Source organism: Erinaceus europaeus, chromosome 20, assembly GCF_950295315.1.
Source record: "Erinaceus europaeus chromosome 20, mEriEur2.1, whole genome shotgun sequence".
Taxonomy (NCBI): domain Eukaryota; kingdom Metazoa; phylum Chordata; class Mammalia; order Eulipotyphla; family Erinaceidae; genus Erinaceus; species Erinaceus europaeus.
Window position 1 is genome coordinate 7914547 of NC_080181.1, and position 18972 is coordinate 7933518.

Genomic DNA, 18972 nt, shown 5'->3' on the forward strand with positions numbered 1-18972 from the left:
CTTTTTCCTCCATCCATTGGCTAATATGGCTGTCGCTCACTGTATGCGGCTCTCCCATTGGTCTGAAGGGTGTTGCCATTCTGGCTAAGGGCGCGCCCCAGGTCTGGCCTTGCAATGGGAATCGAGTCCCTAACCGGTTCCGGGTTAGTGCCCTGGAGTCCCGCCCCCTCATGATTCCTAGCCCCCCCAGCTTTGTGCTTAGTCTTTGGCGTGTGGCGCTGTCAGTCAAGTGAGTTCTGAGAAACGATTGGCCTCGGGCAATCAGCCTGCTGCGTCGCTCCGCCTGATTGGGATTTGTCCGCGCCATCTTCAAACGCTATCCCTGACCATCACCTTTAAAAAGGAAAGATATCAAGGGAGCGGATGGGGTACGGAGTTGTGGTGACATTGTGTGCAGTTGTACCCCTCTTATCCTATGGTTTTGTCAGTGTTTCCTTTTTATAAATAAATAAAGGGTCGAGAGGAAGCGAGATCCACATCTCATTTGGTATCTCAAAAATTGTTTGACGTAAACACTTAGTCTTTTTTTTTTTTTTTTTTTCTTAAATGCGATGTTCTGGTTTTCCCTCCTCTTGGTCCTCTCTCCTCTAGCCCCATCTGCAATCACTCCTTTCTCACACTGGCCAAGCACTTACTACTATTCCTTAGTGGAAGCACCTCTTAGGATGAAATACAAAGCCCTCAGTCACAGAGCGTCCCATTTTCCTTCAGATTTCATCTGGTGACATTCCCTCTCTTATTCTTATTCTTCTTCTTCTTTTTTTTTTTTTTCCCACCAGAGCCGACAAACTAGCTTCTGGTGAGACTGGGGTTGGAACCTGAATTTCTGTTGCCTCAGGCATGGAAGCCTTTCTGCATAGCCACAACCCTATGGAACCCACCTCTTCATCTTCATCTTCATCCCTGGACTTCACAGTGTCCTTGGGACTGAGTGGGCATTGCAGTGTTTTCCACCTGGAGAAGATTTCCTCCCTGCCTCTGTCCCACGAAGCCCAGGATACCTGTGAGAAGTTGTTTGCTGAAGGGCAAGGCGCCTTGCCTTCCTTTCTCTCTAGTGTTCAGCTTGCTGGATGAAAACGTGCTCTGCTCCGTCTGAAGTTCACATAGTTTACAAGTAAATTGCAGTGTAAGTATATCCATGCAATATTGGACGTTCTGAATTTTCACTTGCTGAATCTGGCAACTGTACTCCAAATGTCCCCTTCACAGTCAGTCCCTTCCTCCCACATCTCCCATCATATATGGTTCTAGATCCTGTAGTAAAATAATATGAGAGAAAGTAACTCTTCAGAATGGCCAATCCTTGTTGGCTAGGCTTGAAAAACACTTCAATAAAATAGGAAGTAGACGGGGCCAGGCAGTAGCGCAGCGGGTTAAGCGCAGGGACCTGAGTGAGTAAGGATCCCGGTTCGAGCCCCAGCTCCCCATCTGCAGAGGAGTCGCTTCACATGTGGTGAAGCAGGTCTGCAGGTGTCTTTCTCTCCCCCTCTCCCCCTCTCTGCCTTCCTTCCTCTTTCCATTTCTCACTGTCCTATCCAATGATAGTAACAACAATTATAAACAACAAGGGCAACAAAAGGAAAAAAAATAGCCTCCAGGAGCAGTGGATTGATTCATAGTGCAGGCAACGAGCCCCAGAGGTAACACAGGAGGGGAAAAAAGGAAATAGTCTTATACTATGTTTTTTGACTTGAATGAACAATTTAATTTGACAGAGTTCTGCTTATGACTTTGTCAAAAACGTCTCTCCATATATGTTTGTCTGAATAGAACAATCAACCCTTTTACTGTACAGGAAAATTGAGAACTTGCATTTTTTCCTTTCTTTTCTTTTCTTTTTTTCTTTCTTTCTTTTTTTTTTTGTATGTGTGGCAGTTTTTGTTGCAGTTTTGTTTTTTGTTTGTTTGCAATGTTTTTTGATGAGTATGGTGAGAAGGTTATCACCAAACACTTTCTCTTTCTTCCCTTTCAGAGTCTGTCCAACACTTGAATTTGTTTATTTCAATAATAGGATAAGACCTAGGAAAAGTCTGTAAGTATTAAAAATCTTCTGTGTTCATATCACGAACTCTTCAAACTCCTTTAATCTACTTAGTCAACATTTCCATTTATAAGACTTTTTCCAAATAACATCATCCTTTTTCTCTCAGGTCGATCTTCTCTGAATGAATGTGTGCCAATAAGGAGAGTAAAGGTAATCCAAAGTACCTAACGTTAGAATTCCTTTATCATAGTCTGTTTACTGGTTTGAAGTATTAATTTTAGGGTAGAGATTTAACCCAAAGATCAGTTAGTCTAGAGCTATAACCTCTAGCCAGATGAGCCTGTGAACTGTGGCTAGTATGTTTGAATAACTGAGTTTTAATTTAGAAATTGATACTTTGGGGGGGTTGGGAGGTAGCGCAGCGGGCTAAGCGCACCGGCGTAAGGATCCCAGTCAGAGCCCTGGCTCCCCACCTGCAGGGGAGTCACTTCACAGGTGGTGAAGCAGGTCTGCAGGTGTCTTTCTCTCCCTGTCTCTATCTCCCCCTTCTCTCTCCATTTCTCTCAGTCCTATCCAACAGCAACGGCAACAATAATAACAACAATAGCAAAAAGGGCAACAAAAATGGGGGGAAATTGCCTCCAGGAGCAGTGGATTCCTAGTGCAGGCACTGATCCCCACCAATAACCCTGGAGGAAAAAAAATCTTTAAAAAAATTGATACTTTTAAATTCATTAACTCTAGTATGCAGAACTTGAGTTTATGTAACTATGTTGTCAACTAAAATATTTTTAAATCTAAATATATTTAGAGTTTTTCTGATATAAAGTGTCTCTCCTAGGATAGGTACTGTAAGCATTGAGTTGTTCGAAAACTCATGATGCATTTTTGCATAGACAAACATAGAAAAAATACACCATGACTTTTCTGACAACCCCGTATAAAGTATACATAGAGAAAGAGATTTTCTGTAAAAATGCAAACTGCCATACTAATAACATGTTAATTATAAATTTGAATATTCCATATACTTTGGTTATCACAAAAACTAACATTAATTTACTTGTGATTTTTTTTTAATGAGACTATGAAGATATTTAAACTTGTGGGCAAGAAGGGTGTCATAATGGTTGTGCAAAGAGACCCTCATGCCTGAGGTTTTAGGGTCCCAGGTTCAATCCCCCACACTACCATAGGCCAGAGCTGAGCAGTGCTCTGGTGAAAAATAAAATAAAATCATTAATAATTACCTGTTAAATACTGATTAATCCTGCTATAATTAGACTGAAAAATGCGAGGGGTCAGGCGGTTAAACGCAGCAGGTTAAACACACATGGCTTGAGGCACAAGGACCCGGGTAAGGGTCCCGGTTGGAGTGTTGGGCTCCCCATTACAGGGGGTTCGCTTCACAAGCAATGAAGCAGGTCTATAGGTGTCGATCTTTATATCCCCTCTCTGTCCCCCCTCCATTTCTCTTTGTCCTAATAATAATAATAACCACAACAACAAGGGCAACAAAAGGAGAAAAAATAGCCTCCAGGAGCAGTGGATTCGTGGTGCAGGCACTGAGCCCCAGCAATAACACTGGAGGAAAAAAAAAAAAAATGCATGCTACTACCATAATCTAAAAGGTAAAAGGCTTTAACATTTAAGTTACCTTTCTGGGTAATTTTTTTCTTTCATTTTATTTTTATTTATTAAAAGGAAACACTGACAAAACTATAGGATAAGAGGGGTACAACTCTACGCAGTTCCCACCACCAGAACTCTGTATCCCATCCCCTTCCTTGATAGCTTTGCTATTTTTTTTTTAACAGAGGAGACATTAACAAAACCATAGAATAAGAGGGGTACAATTCCGCACAATTCCCATAACCGGATCTCCATATCCCATCCCATCCCCTGATAGCCTTCCCATTCTCTATCTCTCTGGGAGTATGGATCCAGGGTCGTTGTGGGTTCTGGGTAATTTTTGTTCAAGTGCCAGAAAGAGTAGTGCCTTCTGTGGGCAGGGAGCTTCAAAGACCTAATGCCCTTTGACCTATGTTGTTGTTGTTATTGTTATTACTATTGATTTAATAATGACCGACAAGATCATAGGATAAGAGGGATACAGTTCCACACAATTCCCACCACCAGAGTTTCATATCCCATCCCCTCCATAGGAAGCTTTCCCATTCTTTATCCCTCTGGGAGCATGGACTCAGGATCATAATGGGATGCAGAAGGTGGAAGGTCTGGATACTGTAATAGCTTCTCTGCTGAACATGGGCACTGGCAGGTCTATCTATACTCCCAGCCTGTCTCTCTCTTTACCTAGTGGGGCAGAGCTCTGGGGAGGTGGGGTTTCAGGGCACATTGGTGATGTTGTCAGCCTTGGAAGTCAGGTAGCATCTGCAACTTGGTGGCTGAAAAAAGCATTAAGATATAAAGTAGGAAAAATGTTTAATAAACAGGAACCCAAAGGTAGGATTAGAGCAGATGAATCTAGGGGTCTTTGTATGGGAAGTAAATAGGAAGTCTATCTTAGGTATATTCCAAGGAGTCCATGACTTTACTAAATTTTTAAATATATTTTTAATATTTAAATATAAATTATAAAATTATATATTATATATTAATTTATATTATATATTATGTGATTATATTATATATTATATAAATTATATATTATATATTATAAAATATAAAATTATATTTTGTATTTAATATTATATATTTTATATATATAAGAGAGAGGGTGAAGGGGGAGGGGAGAGAGAGAGAGAGAGAGCTGCAGTCCTGCTTCACCACCTGTGAGGCTTCCCTCTGCAGGGAGGGACCAGGGACTTGAACCCAGGTACTTTATTAATTTTTGCTTGAACCTGACAGCTTAAAATGTCCATATGCATTATTTTTCTCAGGAGCAGCCCTTCAGCTCCTAGGATTTTAGTTAGTTTTTTTTCAGTTTGTGAAGGCATATATGAGTGAGAATCTAACCAGACAATCTGGAGTAAAAGAAAGACTAGTTTTATTTATTTATTTATTTATTTATTTAATTTATTTCTTTATTGGGGAATTAATGTTTTACATTCAACAGTAAATACAATAGTTTGTACATGCATAACATTCCCCAGTTTCCCATATAACAATACAACCCCCACTATGTCATTTATCATCCTTCAAGGACCTGTATTCTCCCCACCCACCCACCCCAGAGTCTTTTACTTTGGTGCAATACGCAATTCCATTTCAAGTTCTACTTGTGTTTTCTTTTCTGATCTTGTTTTTCAACTTCTGCCTGAGAGTGAGATCATCCCATATTCATCCTTCTGTTTCTGACTTATTTCACTCAACATGATTTTTTCAAGGTCCATCCAAGATGGGCTGAAAACGGTGAAGTCACCATTTTTTACAGCTGAGTAATATTCCATTGTGTATATATACCACAACTTGCTCAGCCACTCATCTGTTGTTGGACCCCAGGGTTGCTTCCAGGTTTTGGCTATTACAAATTGTGCTGCCAAGAACATATGTGTACACAGATCTTTTTGGATGGATGTGTTGGGTTCCTTAGGATATATCCCCAGGAGAGGAATTGCAGGGTCATAGGGTAGGTCCATTTCTAGCCTTCTGAGAGTTCTCCAGACTGTTCTCCACAGAGGTTGGACCAATTTACATTCCCACCAGCAGTGCAGGAGGGTTCCTTTGACCCCACACCCTCTCCAGCATTTGCTGCTGTTACCTTTTATAATGTATAACATTCTTACAGGAGTGAAGTGATATCTCATTGTTGTCTTTATTTGCATTTCTCTGACAATCAGAGACTTGGAGCATTTTTTCATGTGTTTCTCAGCCTTTTGGATCTCTTCTGTGGTGAATATTCTGTCCAAGTCCTCCCCCCATTTTTGGATGGGGTTATTTGTTGTCTTGTTGTTGAGTCTGGCAAGCTCTTTATATATGTTGGTTATCAAACTCTTATCTGATGTATGCCATGTAAAGATCTTCTCCAGTTCTGTGAGGGGTCTCTTGGTTTAGATAGTGGTTTCTTTTGCTGTGAAGAAGCTTTTTAATTTGATGTAGTCCCATAGGTTTATACTTACCTTAGTCTTCTTTGTAATTGGATTCGTTTCATTGAAAATGTCTTTAAAATTTATGCGGAAAAGAGTTGTGCCAATATTTTCCTCTAAGTATTTGATAGTTTGTGGTCTAACATCCAAGTCCTTGATCCACTTGGAATTTACTTTTGTATTTGGTGAAATACAGTGATTCAGTTTCATTCTTCTGCATGTTTCAACCCATTGTTTCCAACACCATTTGTTGAAGAGACTCTGCTTTCCCCATATAATAGCCTAGGCACCTTTGTCAAAGATTAGATGTCCATAGGTGTAGGGACTCATTTCTGGGCTCTCAATTCTATTCCACTGGTCTATTCCAGTGTGTCTATTCATGTTCCAGTACCAAGCAGTTTTGATGACAATGGCCCTATAATACAGTTTGAGATCTGGGAGTGTGATGCCTCCGGTTCTGTTCTTTTTTCTCAAGATTGTTTTGGCAATTCTAGGTCTTTTCTGGTTCCAGATAAGCATTTGTAGCATTTGTTCTATTCTCCTAAAAAGTGTGCTTGGGATCTTGATGGGGATAGCATTAAATTTGTAGATGGCTCTGGGTAATATATTCATTTTGATGATGTTAATTATTCCAACCCATGAACATGGAATATCTTTCCACTTCTTTGTGTCTTTTTCAATTTCTTTTGAGTAGTGACTCATAATTTTCAGTATACAAGTCTTTTGCTTTTTTGGTTAGATTTACTCCTAGATATTTTATTGTTTTTGTTGCTATAGTAAAAGGAATTAATTTCTGGATTTCAATTTCTTCTAACTTAGTGTTTGCATAGAGGAATGCCACTGACTTTTGAATGTTAATTTTATAGCCTGACACCTTACTGTATTGCCTGATGATTTCCAAAAGCTTCTTGCTGGATTCCTTAGGTTTTTCCATGTATACTATCATGTCATCTGCAAATAAGGAGAGTTTGACTTCTTCTCTTCCAATCTGTATGCCTTTAATTCCTTGCTCCTGCCTGATTGCTATGGCAAGAACTTCCAACACTATGTTGAATAGTAATCGTGATAGACGGCAGCCCTGTCTAGTACCTGATCTGAGGGGAAATGCTTCCAGTGTTTCACCATTGAGTCTGATGTTGGCTGTAGGTTTGCTATATATAGACTCCACTATCTTCAGGAATTTTCCATCTATTCCCATTTTTTGTAATATTTTATCATAAAGGGATGTTGTATTTTGTCAAAGGCTTTCTCTGCATCTATTGATATGACCATGTGGTTTTTGGTCTTGCTTTTGTTGATGTGGTGGATCACATTGATTAATTTATGTATATTAAACCGACCTTGCATGCCTGGGATAAACCCCACTTGGTCATGATGAACAGTCTTTTTGATATACTGCTGTATCCGGTTGGCTAGAATTTTGTTCAATATTTTTGCATCTATGTTCATCAGATATATTGGTCTGTAGTTTTCTTTTTTGGTTGTGTCCCTGTCTGCTTTTGGTATCAGGGTGATGTTGGCTTCATAGAAGCTGGAAGGGAGTATTCCAGTGTCTTCAATCTTCTGGAAGACTTTTAAAAGTAGAGGTATTAGTTTTTCTTTGAAGGTTTTGTAGAATTCATTTGTAACACCATCTGGTCCAGGACTTTTATTTTTGGGGAGATTTTTGATAACTGTTTCTATTTCATTAGCTGTGATGGGCCTGTTCATATTATCCACTTCCTCTTTACTTAGTTTTGGAAGTTGGTAGGTATCTAGGAAATCGTCCATTTCTTCCAGGTTCTCTAGCTTGGTGGCATATAGTTGTTCATAGAACCCTCGCATGATATGTTGAATTTCTGCGGTATCTGTTGTGATACCTCCTCTTTCATTTACTATCCGATTTATTTGGGTCTTTTCCCTTTTTTGTTTTGTGAGTCTGGCTAAAGGCTTGTCGATTTTGTTTACTCTTTCGAAAACCAACATTTACTTTTGTTGATCTTTGTATGGTTTTCCTATTCTCAATGTTATTTATTTCTGCCCTAACTTTAGTGATTTCTGTCCTTTTGGTTGCTTTAGGGTTCCTTTGTTGTTCTTCTTCTAGGTCTTTAAGATGTGCAATCAGGCTGTTTATTTGTGCTTTTTCTTGTTTCCTAATGTGTGCTTGTATAGCTATGAACTTCCCTCTTAGGACTGCTTTAGCTGTGTCCCAAATATTTTGATAGCTTGTGTCTTCATTTTCATTGAACTCTCTAAACATTTTGATTTCTTCCTTGATTTCCTCTTTGGCCCAGAAGTTGTTAAGAAGTGTACTGTTGAGCTTCCACATTTTGGGACTGTTACTAATCTTTTGTTGATTGTTAAGTGTTAGTTTAATTCCACTGTGGTCTGAGAAGATGCTTGGGATGATTTCAATGCTCTTGAATTGGCTGATGCTGTCTTTGTGGCCTAACATATGGTCTATCCTTGAGAATGACCCATGTGGATTTGAGTAAAATGTGTATTCCAGTTTCTTGGGATGAATGACTCTGAAAATGTCCAATAGTTCTAGTTTATCTATCTCTTCATTTAGCTCCCTTATGTCTTTGTTTATTTTCTTCCTGGGTGATCTGTCAAGTTGAGAGAGTGGGGTGTTGAAGTCCCCTACTATGATTGTGTTACTGTTAATATATTGCTGTAGCTCTTTCAGTAGGAGTTTGATGTATTTAGATGGCTTCTCACTGGGTGCATAGATGTTAATAATTGTTAAGTCCTCTTGATTGATCCTCTGAGCATTAAGTAGTGTCCATTCCTATCTTTTTTAATCTTATTTATTTTAAAGTCTATCGTGTCAGATATGAGAATAGCTGTTCCTGCCCTTTTTTGTGGGCCATTGGCTTGTATGATAGTTTTCCATCCTTTCACTTTAAGTCTGTGTTTGTCTTGTTGAGTTAGGTGGGTTTCCTGTAGACAGCATATTGTTGGGTTGTGTTTTCTGATCCATCTTCCTACTCTGTGTCTTTTAATAGGTGAATTCAGGCCATTGACATTTATTGATATCAAATATTGAAGATATTTTAACGCCATTCTTGTAGAGTTTTAGAGTGTTTTGATATATGTCCTATTTGTGGTGGTCTGATTGTTTATAGGCGACCTTTCAGAACTTTCAGGGCAGGCTTAGTGATAGTTGCTTCCTGCAACTGTTGCTTGTCTGAGAAGGTTTTGATGCCTCCATCTAGTCTGAATGACAGTCTAGCAGGATATAGTATTCTTGGCTGAAAGCCTTTCTCATTGAGCACTCGATAGATATCTTGCCATTCTCTTCTGGCCTGTAGTGTTTGTATGGAGAAGTCTGCTGCTAATCTTATGGGTTTTCCTCTTTAGGTGACTCTTTGTTTTTCTCTTGCAGCCCTCAGGATCCTTTCTTTATCCTTATTCCTTTCCATTCTAAGTATGACATGTCTTGGTATCTTTACGTCTGGGTTAATTCTGTTTGGGACCCTCTGGGCTTCTTGAATCTTTATGTATTTGATGTTGTCTGGACTAGAGAAGTTTTCAGCTATTATGGCCTGGAAAATGCTTTCTTCCTCTCCTTCTCTTTCTTCCTCTGGTAAGCCAATAATGCGTATATTGTTTCTTTTGAAGTCATCCCATAGGACTCTGTTGTTGTTTTCAGCATCTCTTCATCTCTTTTTGAGATCTCTTACTTCTTTTTTAGTTGTCTCTAATTCATCCTCAATATTGCTAATTCTGTCTTCAGCCTCATAGATTCTATTTTCTCTGCCCTCTACTGTTTTCTGGAGTTCATCTATTTTGTTGCCCTGCTCTGATACTGTTTTAGCTTGTTCAGCTAGTTGCATTCTTAGCTCAGCGATTTCAGCTTTCAGCTCTCTAATAACCATGAGATAATCAGTATTTTCTTCCATATTCTCATTTTTTTTCCTGTATTTCTGATTACAATTTTTTCAAATTCTTTACTCACTCCTGTTATTATTTCCTTAGCTAATGTTTGGATGATTATTTCCTTAGCTAGTCTTTGGATATTGACCTCATTATTTTGTGCTTCACCCTCTGGAGGACTTTTAGCTGGACTCTTGTCCTGGTTTGAGTCTCCAATATTTTTTCTTGTTGTTTTAACCATTTTATATATTATGTTATGAGTTCCCTTTATCAGTACTTTTCAAATTATTGATCACTATTGCCTGGATTGACTTGTGTCTAAGTAAGTTAATTAAAGGGTTCACAGTGGTGGAAGTTAACAATTGTTTCAATCCCTGAGTTGGAGCTCAGTGGTTTAAAAGCCTCTTTTTTTTTCTTCCCTGTAGGCTATGGGAGCCTGAGGGCTTTTAAACTATCAATAGGCTTCTTAGCTTAATCACTGACTCCTGACCAAGAGATAAAGCAGGGTGTGGCAGAGATAATCCAGTGGTTATGCAAAGAGACTTTCACAGCCCCTCAGCTATGCCACCGAGGTATAGGTCTTCTCCTGAGTTTCCTGGTTAGATCTCTGTCCCCTGGCGTTCCTCCCTGTCGCTGCTCCAGATTCTGAGGGTAGTAGCAATGGAGACTCAGAGTTGTACTTGGTGAGTCTCTGGGGAGTCCTTTCCTCCCTTAAGCTGTCCCCTTGTTGGTGGAGCAGACTGGAGGTGGTGTCTCAACTGATAAACTGCTGAACTGTTAGCAGTCACTTAATCTCTCCTTAGGCTCCTCTCTCCTCTCTGTCACCAGCCACACGTGTTTGTACTCACCGGTGATTTACTGGGTTCCTGTGGTCATCCTAGTCCTGTCTTGCTTCAGTCCCGGATGGTCTCCTTTGTTATTCCTAGTTGATCCGGGAGAGGAGAGGAGAGAAGAGGAGAGAAAGCCATCTGCTGCTCGTAGCTCCACCTCCGAAAGTTGAATCCCCTCCCTTTTTCTTATTAAGATAAAGTAAAAACTTAGAAGTGGCCTGGGAGATAGCTTAGTGGACAAAGATTTTGAACCCTAAAGCACAAGGCCCTGGATTTGATTTCCGGCATTATATGTGCTAAAGTGATGTTTTGGTTCTCTCCTTCTCTCTTCCTTTCATAAATAAGTAAAAAAAAAATTTTTTTGAAAAAGGGGGTAGGTTCATAAGTACTGTAATAGGGAAGAAGATCTAGTACTACCAGTTCACAGACAGATCCAAGGAATGAATCAGAAAGACTAGTTTTCAATGAAAAGAGATGCTTAGGACTGGGGAGAGAGTAGAATGGTTATGTAAAAGATTCTCATTCCTAGGGCCCTGGCAGTAGCGCATCAGCTTAAGCACACATGGTGTGAAGCTCATGGGCAGTTGCAAGGATCCTGGTTGGAGCCCCCAGCTACCCACCTGCAGGGGCATCACTTTACAAGTGGTAAAGCGATAGGCCTGCAGGTGTCTGTCTTTCTATCCCCCTCTCAGTCTTCCCCTTCACTCTCAATCTCTCTCTGTCCTATCCAACAACAGCAATAACAACAACAATACAATAACTACAACAACAAAATGGCCTCCAGGATCAGTGGATTCATAGTGCAGGCACCGAGCCCCAGCAATAACCCCTGGAAGCAAAAAAAAAAAAAAAAAAAAAAAAAGAATTTCATGCCTGAGTCTCTGAGATCTCAGGTTCAATCCTCAGGACCTCCTTAAATCAGAGCTGAACAGAGCTCTGGTCTTTCTTTCTGTATCTTTATATCTCTCTGTCATTAAAATAAAATAAATAAATAATTGAAAATAAAGTAAAAATGCTTTTAAAAAGAGCTGCCTAAAAAATATAGTATTAAAACAAGTAGAAGCCTCATATCATAGTCATAAAATGAAAAATAATAGTTGTTCTAAACTCTAAAAAAATAAAATAAAAATAAACTTGTACTTGTGGTTTACATGATACTTCTTTTTAGACAGTGTAGTTTTTATTCGTGCTTGACTACAGCTCATCAGAAGGCCCATAATTAAAATATAATACTTTACTCAAACATTTGTTTAATTGCTTATTACTTAACAAAAGGAAAGGAAAAACAATCGCATTTTTTTCCAAACATAGTTTCAAAAAAAAAAAAAAAACATTGTAAACGCATTTCAACCTGTGTCATGCTTGAACAATTACACTTATCTTATGATGCTGTAAGCAAATCCCTTTTCCTTTCACACATGCTGTTTTCTTGTTATGCAGCATCTTGCATCCTCCTTGTCTTGTCCTCGTGAACACTTGAGTCTCCTTCAAACCTGCTAGTCCTTGAAAAATTTAAAAGGATCAACTTTTCTTTTTTTAATATAAAGTTTATGCTCATATATATTCTAGCTAGATGTGGTAATGTCATTCTTATCTTTTTAAACTCCAGCACCTATCTTTCATAACTTAGAACTTAGGCTGGCAAACATATATATGTATGTATATGTATGTACGTATATACTTGTTATATTGAATTGAATACAAGACAATACCACATTTTCTCCCCTCTGTTGTTTCACTAAGTTGTGTGCAATTTTGGTCAAGTAAATTGAAATTTTTTGCAGAATAACACTGAAAGCTTTTCAATAGTGAATTTCATATTTCTAAAAAAAATACTTTGAATGGAAACCATTTTGATCCTTATTGGAATTATTGTAAATATTTTCCTTCATAACTGGGACAATAGGAAATGCTAAAACATAAGATATTTTAAAATGGTAATAATCATAGCAAGAGGGTAGGGTTGGCAGTTTTTTTTTCCAAAACCAACCTGGAGTCAAATTTTGAAAAGGTAGATAGTTCCTTGTATTGCCGTCAGCATCATCTCTACTTAGGTAGACAGTTTTGCTTATGGTAGGAAATATCCATGGAAGAAATAGATCAATAAAATCTATTTTTACAATTTGACATGGTGGCTTGGTATTTGGAGCTCAATGAATAAAAATACCTTTTGGTGTATATATATATTTTTTTTTCAGTTTGTCTTCTCTATTTTTACATTTATTTATTTCTTTTATTTAATCTCTTGTTGAATAGCAGCTGTAGCATTTTTTGTCAGATAACGACTTGTTTTTTTGAGTACCTTGAAAAATGATTTGTACATATGCAAAAGAACCTATATTATGACTACCCCATTACTAATACACCTGGGATATTTAATGAAATGGATTCAAATATTTCTGAGTGGTAGGTATATCAACAAAAAATAATGCATACATTTCTTGTCTTAATAAATCTTCAAAAAATTTTAATCTATTTACTTATTTTATTTGATAGGATAGAGAGAAATTGAGAAGGAAAGGGGATAGAGAGGAGAGAGCGAAACCTGCAGACCTGCTTCAGAGCTCATGAAGCTATCTCCCTGCAGGTGAGGATCAAGGGCTTGCACCTGCGCCCTTGTGCATTGTAACGTGCACTTAACCAGGCACATACATTTCTTTTAGTAGTAAAGATTCAACAAACTGTTTCCTCTGTTGGAGAAATTACAGTGACTTTTTGCAACTTGTTGATTACACTTATGCATATGAAATTTTGAGACATTATCATGAGAATTTTGCACACTTTTTGAAGTGAGTAATTCTCATTCATAAGCCAGTTTTCTTTCCTTGGCTCATTTAGAAAATAGGTATTGGGGCAGAGGGTAGATAGCATAATGGTAATGCAAAGAGACTCTCATGCCTGAGGCTCCAAAGCCCCAAGTTCGATCCCCCACACCACCATAAGCCAGAGCTGAGCAGTGCTCTGGTAAGAAGGAAAAAGAAAATAAGTATTGTGGGCCAGCAAGATAGCTCATCTGGATAGTGTGTCTTTTTTTTAGCATGACTTTGCTTAGTGGTATGTAAGTAAGTTAGACAACTACTGAATGCTTTTACTCATATGTGGAATATAGGAAACTGAAACACAAACTTGTAAAGAAAAAAGTTGCCAAACTGGAAACTCTCTAAGCCCTTGTGAGAACTATAATGGTTATCTGTTGTATGGAGAAAGGGGCTGGAAGGGGATTTGGGGGCACAGAATACCCACAGTGTGAAACTGTAGTGCTGTAACTTTATAGTGTTATAAGTCATCATTAAATCACTAATAAAATTATTTTTAAAAAGTACTGTGGGCCAGCATAATAGCTCACCTGGATAATGTACCAGCACATACACACCCAGGTAAGCCTGACCCACACCTCACTGGACAAAACCTCAGTGCTGTGGTATCTTTCCCTCTCCTGCCCTCACTTTTTCTCCTTCTTCTGAAAAAAATTGATTCAGAGCTGTGAAGCCCCAGTGATGACAAAAAAGTAATGAGCATTGAATTTTATTTTGTACCAAACACTTACCTAAAGGCTGACGGATACCAATCTGTTCAATTTAATATTCTTAGGTGGGAAGTCTATTAGTATTTCTGATGCGTTTTAGATGAGGAAAGTGTGGTAGAGATGTTAGCTATCTTTCCAAGGCTGCTAGCTGGTAATTAGCAGAGCTGGAGTCTCTATCCTAATAGTCCTAATAATCCTAATAGCATTTAACTCTACACTGTGTGATCACTGTGGCCTGTGACTCAACAAATCACAATAACAACACAAATGTAAACAGGATCTCAGTTGGTCTAGAAAATTTGACTTGACTACCCATCTTATTTATTTATTTGTTTATTTGCCACCAGGCTTATCACTGGGCCTTGGTGTCTGCACGAGGAGCCTACTACTCCAGGAAGCCATTTTTCCTTCTTTCCCTTTCTTCCTTCCTTCCCTCCTTCCTCCCTTGCCCCCCTCTTCCACTCCTTTCTTCCTTCCTTCCTTCTTTGCTTCTTTCCTTCCTCTCCTCCTTTCTTTCTTCCTCTCCTTCTTCTTTTTCTTCTTTTTTGATAGGACAGAGAAAATTTGAGAGGGAAGGGGGAGATAGAGAGAGCCACACATGCAGCCCTGCTTCCCTAATCAAGACACACACCCCCTGCAGGTAGGAACCAGGGCTTGAACCTGAGTCCTGGTGCATGATAATGTGTGCTCTAGTAGGTGCACCACCTTACAATTATTTAAAGATGCGAACTGTGATTCCTGATAGAAACTAGCAAGTTTTCAGCTTGTCCAACTCTAGAAGCAAAATAAAGGCAAAAAAGGGTGGGCACAGGTAAATTGGAGAGAAGACTATTTTACAAAATCTAGAAATAGTGCTTCAAATGTTACCTATCCCCCATTCCCAAACATCCAGACATTTTACTTCAGCCATTTTAATGCTTTATATCCTGTATATATGCATGTACAAGTAGAGAAAATACATATTTAGGCCATAGCTAACAGAAGATAAATGGAGGCCCTCTGGAGACAGTATCATTATCATTATTATTATATTTTGCCACCAGCCTTAACACTGGGGCTCTGTGCTGGCACAGTTTCACCACTCTTGAACTCATACCAAAGACTTTTTTAAAAAAAGATTTTATTTGTTTATTAATGAGAGAGATAGGAGGAAAGAGAGAAAGAGCCAGACATCACTCTGGTACATGTGCTGCTGGGGATTAAACTCAAGGCCTCATGCTTGAGAATACAATGCTTTATCCACTGTGCCACCTCCACTTAATATATATATATATACATACATATATATATATATATCCTTTTATTGCATTTGTTGTTTTATTGTTGTCGTTGTTGTTGGATAGGACAGAGAGAAATGGAGAGAGGAGGGGAAGACAGAGAGGGGGAGAGAAAGAGAGATACCTGCAGACCTGCTTCACCGCTTGTGAAGCGACTCCCCTGCAGGTGGGGAGCCGGGGGCTCAAACCGGGATCCTTACATGGTCCTTGCGCTACACTATGTGCACTTAGCCCGCTGAGTTACTGCCCAACTCCCTCACGACTTTTTAAATATATATATAGAAAGAACGAAAGATGCCACAGCACTGCCTCAGCACCCATGAAACTCCCCCTGCGCAGGTGCTCCCAGTTAGCAGCTGAGCGCTGTGATCTAGTTCCTTGCTTATAGTAATGTGTGTTATCTACTGGGTAAGCCATCTCCTGGGGCCTTGATATTATCTTCAAAGTAATTTCTGAATTCATAAAAGACGAGTCAGGAGAAAGGTGTAGGAGGTGCCTTATCTGGTAAAGTACACTTGTTACCATGCGTAAGAACCTTAGTTCGAGTCCCTAGGCATTACTTGGGTGTTCCTGCACAGGGTAAAATTTGTGAGCAATGGAGCAGGCTAAGTGTTTTCTATTTATTATCACTTCTAAGAGGTTTCCAGTCTAGAAAATGAGACATAGAGTTTAGGGCATATCATTCTTTCAAGAAAAGGGAACTAATTGGTATAAAAATTAGCTTTAGGGGGCCGGGTGGTGGCACACCTGGTTGAGTGCACATATTACAATGAGCAAGGACCCGGGTTCGAGCCTCCAGTCCCCACCTGCAGGAGGAAAGCTTTGCGAGTGGTGAAGCAGTGCTGCAGGTGTCTCTTTGTCTCGCTCTATCACCCCCTTCCCTCTTGATTTCTGGCTGTCTCTATCCAATAAATAAAGATAATCAAAATTAGCTTTAGGAGGAGGCCTGCTCATGGTCCCATTAGTAAGGAGCTGGTTGATCTGCTATAGTTAAGCTCTTACAACAACCCTGTGGCTCACCTAGTCAGAATGAATATCTTCTCTTGGAACAGTAGACAATTTTTCGGAGTTACAGTAGAGCTGAGTCAACTTTCAGAAGTCAGTAGCAACTAGCTTTGATACTCAAAAAAAAGTAGAGGTAAGTCGTAGTTTATATATGAAGCGCCTCTCTTGGAAATTTTCACTCTGCCAACTTTCAACTTTTCACTGTTTACCTTTTCATATATTTTGTTCTTTTGACAACTCCTAATTCTGATATGTTATTAAAGATTTACTTTACCTTAAAGATTTTTCTATCTAATAACTTTTTTTTTTTGCCTCCAGGGTTATTTCTGGGCCTCGGTGCCTGCACTATAAAGTCACTGCTCCTAGAGGCCATTTCTCCCCTTTTATTGCCCTTGTTGTTTATCATTATTGTTGTTGGTGTTGTTCTTATTGCTGTTGTTGTTGGATAGAACAGAGAGAAATCAAGAGAGGAGTGGAAGACAGAGAGAAGGAGAGAAAGACAGACACCTGAAGATCTTCTTCATTGGTTGTGAAGCGACCCCCATTCCCTGCCAGGACTCCAACCAGGATCTTTAAGCCAGTCTGTGCACTTTGTGCCATGTGCACTCAGCCTGCTGCGCTACCACCAGGCCCCTTTAGTAACCCATTTAACTAGTGTGTCCTCACTGTTGTGTCCCTACTTTTCCTTCTAAATTGCTCTCATTATTTTCTAGATTATTCAGAAATGTGTACTTGAGGGCTGACAAGATAACTCACATGAGAGGGTGCCTGTTTTGTAATGTTCAGAACCCAGGTTCAGCCTCCACTCCACCATGGGAAACATCATCCTCCTCTTTCTCTGTTTCTTTGTGTTTGCCTTTCTATCTGAAAATATCAATCCAGAGTGGTGAAGTCCTGACAGCAACAGCAGTAACATAAATGTGTAGTTCAAGTCTTTCTACTATTACATATGGTAATTTGATAGCAATGCAGTAATATTCTGGTTCATTGTCATAAAGTCAGTAAGAACAGCGAGGCTGTGTGGTGGCTCACCTGGTAGAGTATATATACACATTACCGTATGTGAGAACCCAGGTTCAAGGCTGGGGTTCCCACCTGCATGGGAGAAAATAGGAGTTATAAAACAGTACTTCAAGGAGTCGGGCGGTAGCTCAGCGGGTTAAGCACACATGGCGCGAAGCGCAAGGACAAGTGGCGTAAAGATACCGGTTGGAGCCCCCAGCTCCTCACCTGCAGGGGAGTCGCTTCACAAGCAGTGAAAGAAGTGTCTATCTTTCTCTCCCCATCTCTGTCTTCCCCTCCTCTCTCTATTTCTCTCTGCCCTATCCAACAATGATGATATCATCAACAACAATAATAATTAAAGCATTAAAACAAGGGCAACAAAAAGGAATAAATATTTTAAAAAAACAGTACTGCAGGTCACTGTCACCCTCTCTCTTCTCCCTTCCTCTGTCTCTATCAAAAAAGGAAGGAAGAAGAGAGAAAGAGGACATCAAAACAAGTTAAATCCTAAACTGCTTCTGTCTGAAATAATTTCGATTTTTTAAAAGATCAATTTTATGTATAGATAATGTAAACTTTTCTTAAAATACACACAAAATGCCCTCCAATCTCTAAGCAATTTCTTTTCTAATGTTTATGGCTTTTAATTGTCATTATTATACTATTTGTTTCCACAAAGAAAAAACAAAAATGATTCCTCTTTATCCATTAATATTTTATGTTTAATTCAGCATTTCATATGTAAAAGCTACTTTATACATTTTTAAGATAAAAGGCTTGTTTTAATAGAAAAATTTGCCTTAATTTGCTTTGAGATTTTCCTCTATATTTTTTCTGCTTTTTAAGTGTCTTTCTGTTTGATTTAAGTATAATAAAATACATTTCATGCCATCTGTGGCATTTTCCTGAATACTGGAAAATGTTCTCATACATCTTTGCATTAATATTACCCACCCTCCTTCTTTCTTGGGGGGGGGGTAAAAGGGTTTTATTTTAATAGAATTTGGAAATGGTGTCAGAGTCCCAGTTTCCATTACTATAGCAACAGAGAATAATGGAAAAACTAAATGTCACACACATTCAGTGTTGCTATAGCAACAATCAGTAGCTTTACCAAATATGTTTACAATTTTATTCTGGTCAGTTTTAAAATATTCTCAAAGAGTAGAATAAAGTTCAAAATCATTTAAGAAAGAAAGAATCCCTCCAAGAGATAAAAGTAATTTATTTTACTGTCCATTATTTAATAAGATACCCACAATGTCCACAGAACAGGCTATCATGGAAATAGAAATTCTTATTTTTGCTCAAATAAGTGTTCTTTGTATTTGCAATTGGAGAAATGGAAGCTTGGGGTTTAAAGCATGTTAGTATTGTCATTTCATGCTCTTTCAAACCATTTCCTCTGAGCTTTTGAAAATGGGTAATTCTGCCACAC

At 38.9% G+C, this 18972-nt stretch overlaps 1 long non-coding RNA gene across 1 annotated transcript in view; it reads left to right on the top strand.

Annotated features, from left to right (window-relative positions):
• Positions 1-278: 278 nt before the first annotated feature.
• The window catches only part of LOC132534959 (uncharacterized), a 54766-nt gene continuing 36072 nt past the window's right edge, over positions 279-18972 (top strand). The window contains exons 1-3 of the long non-coding RNA XR_009546728.1: positions 279-1126; positions 1973-2032; positions 2151-2194. This is a non-coding gene — a long non-coding RNA (uncharacterized LOC132534959). The remainder of the gene's footprint in view (positions 1127-1972; positions 2033-2150; positions 2195-18972) is intronic.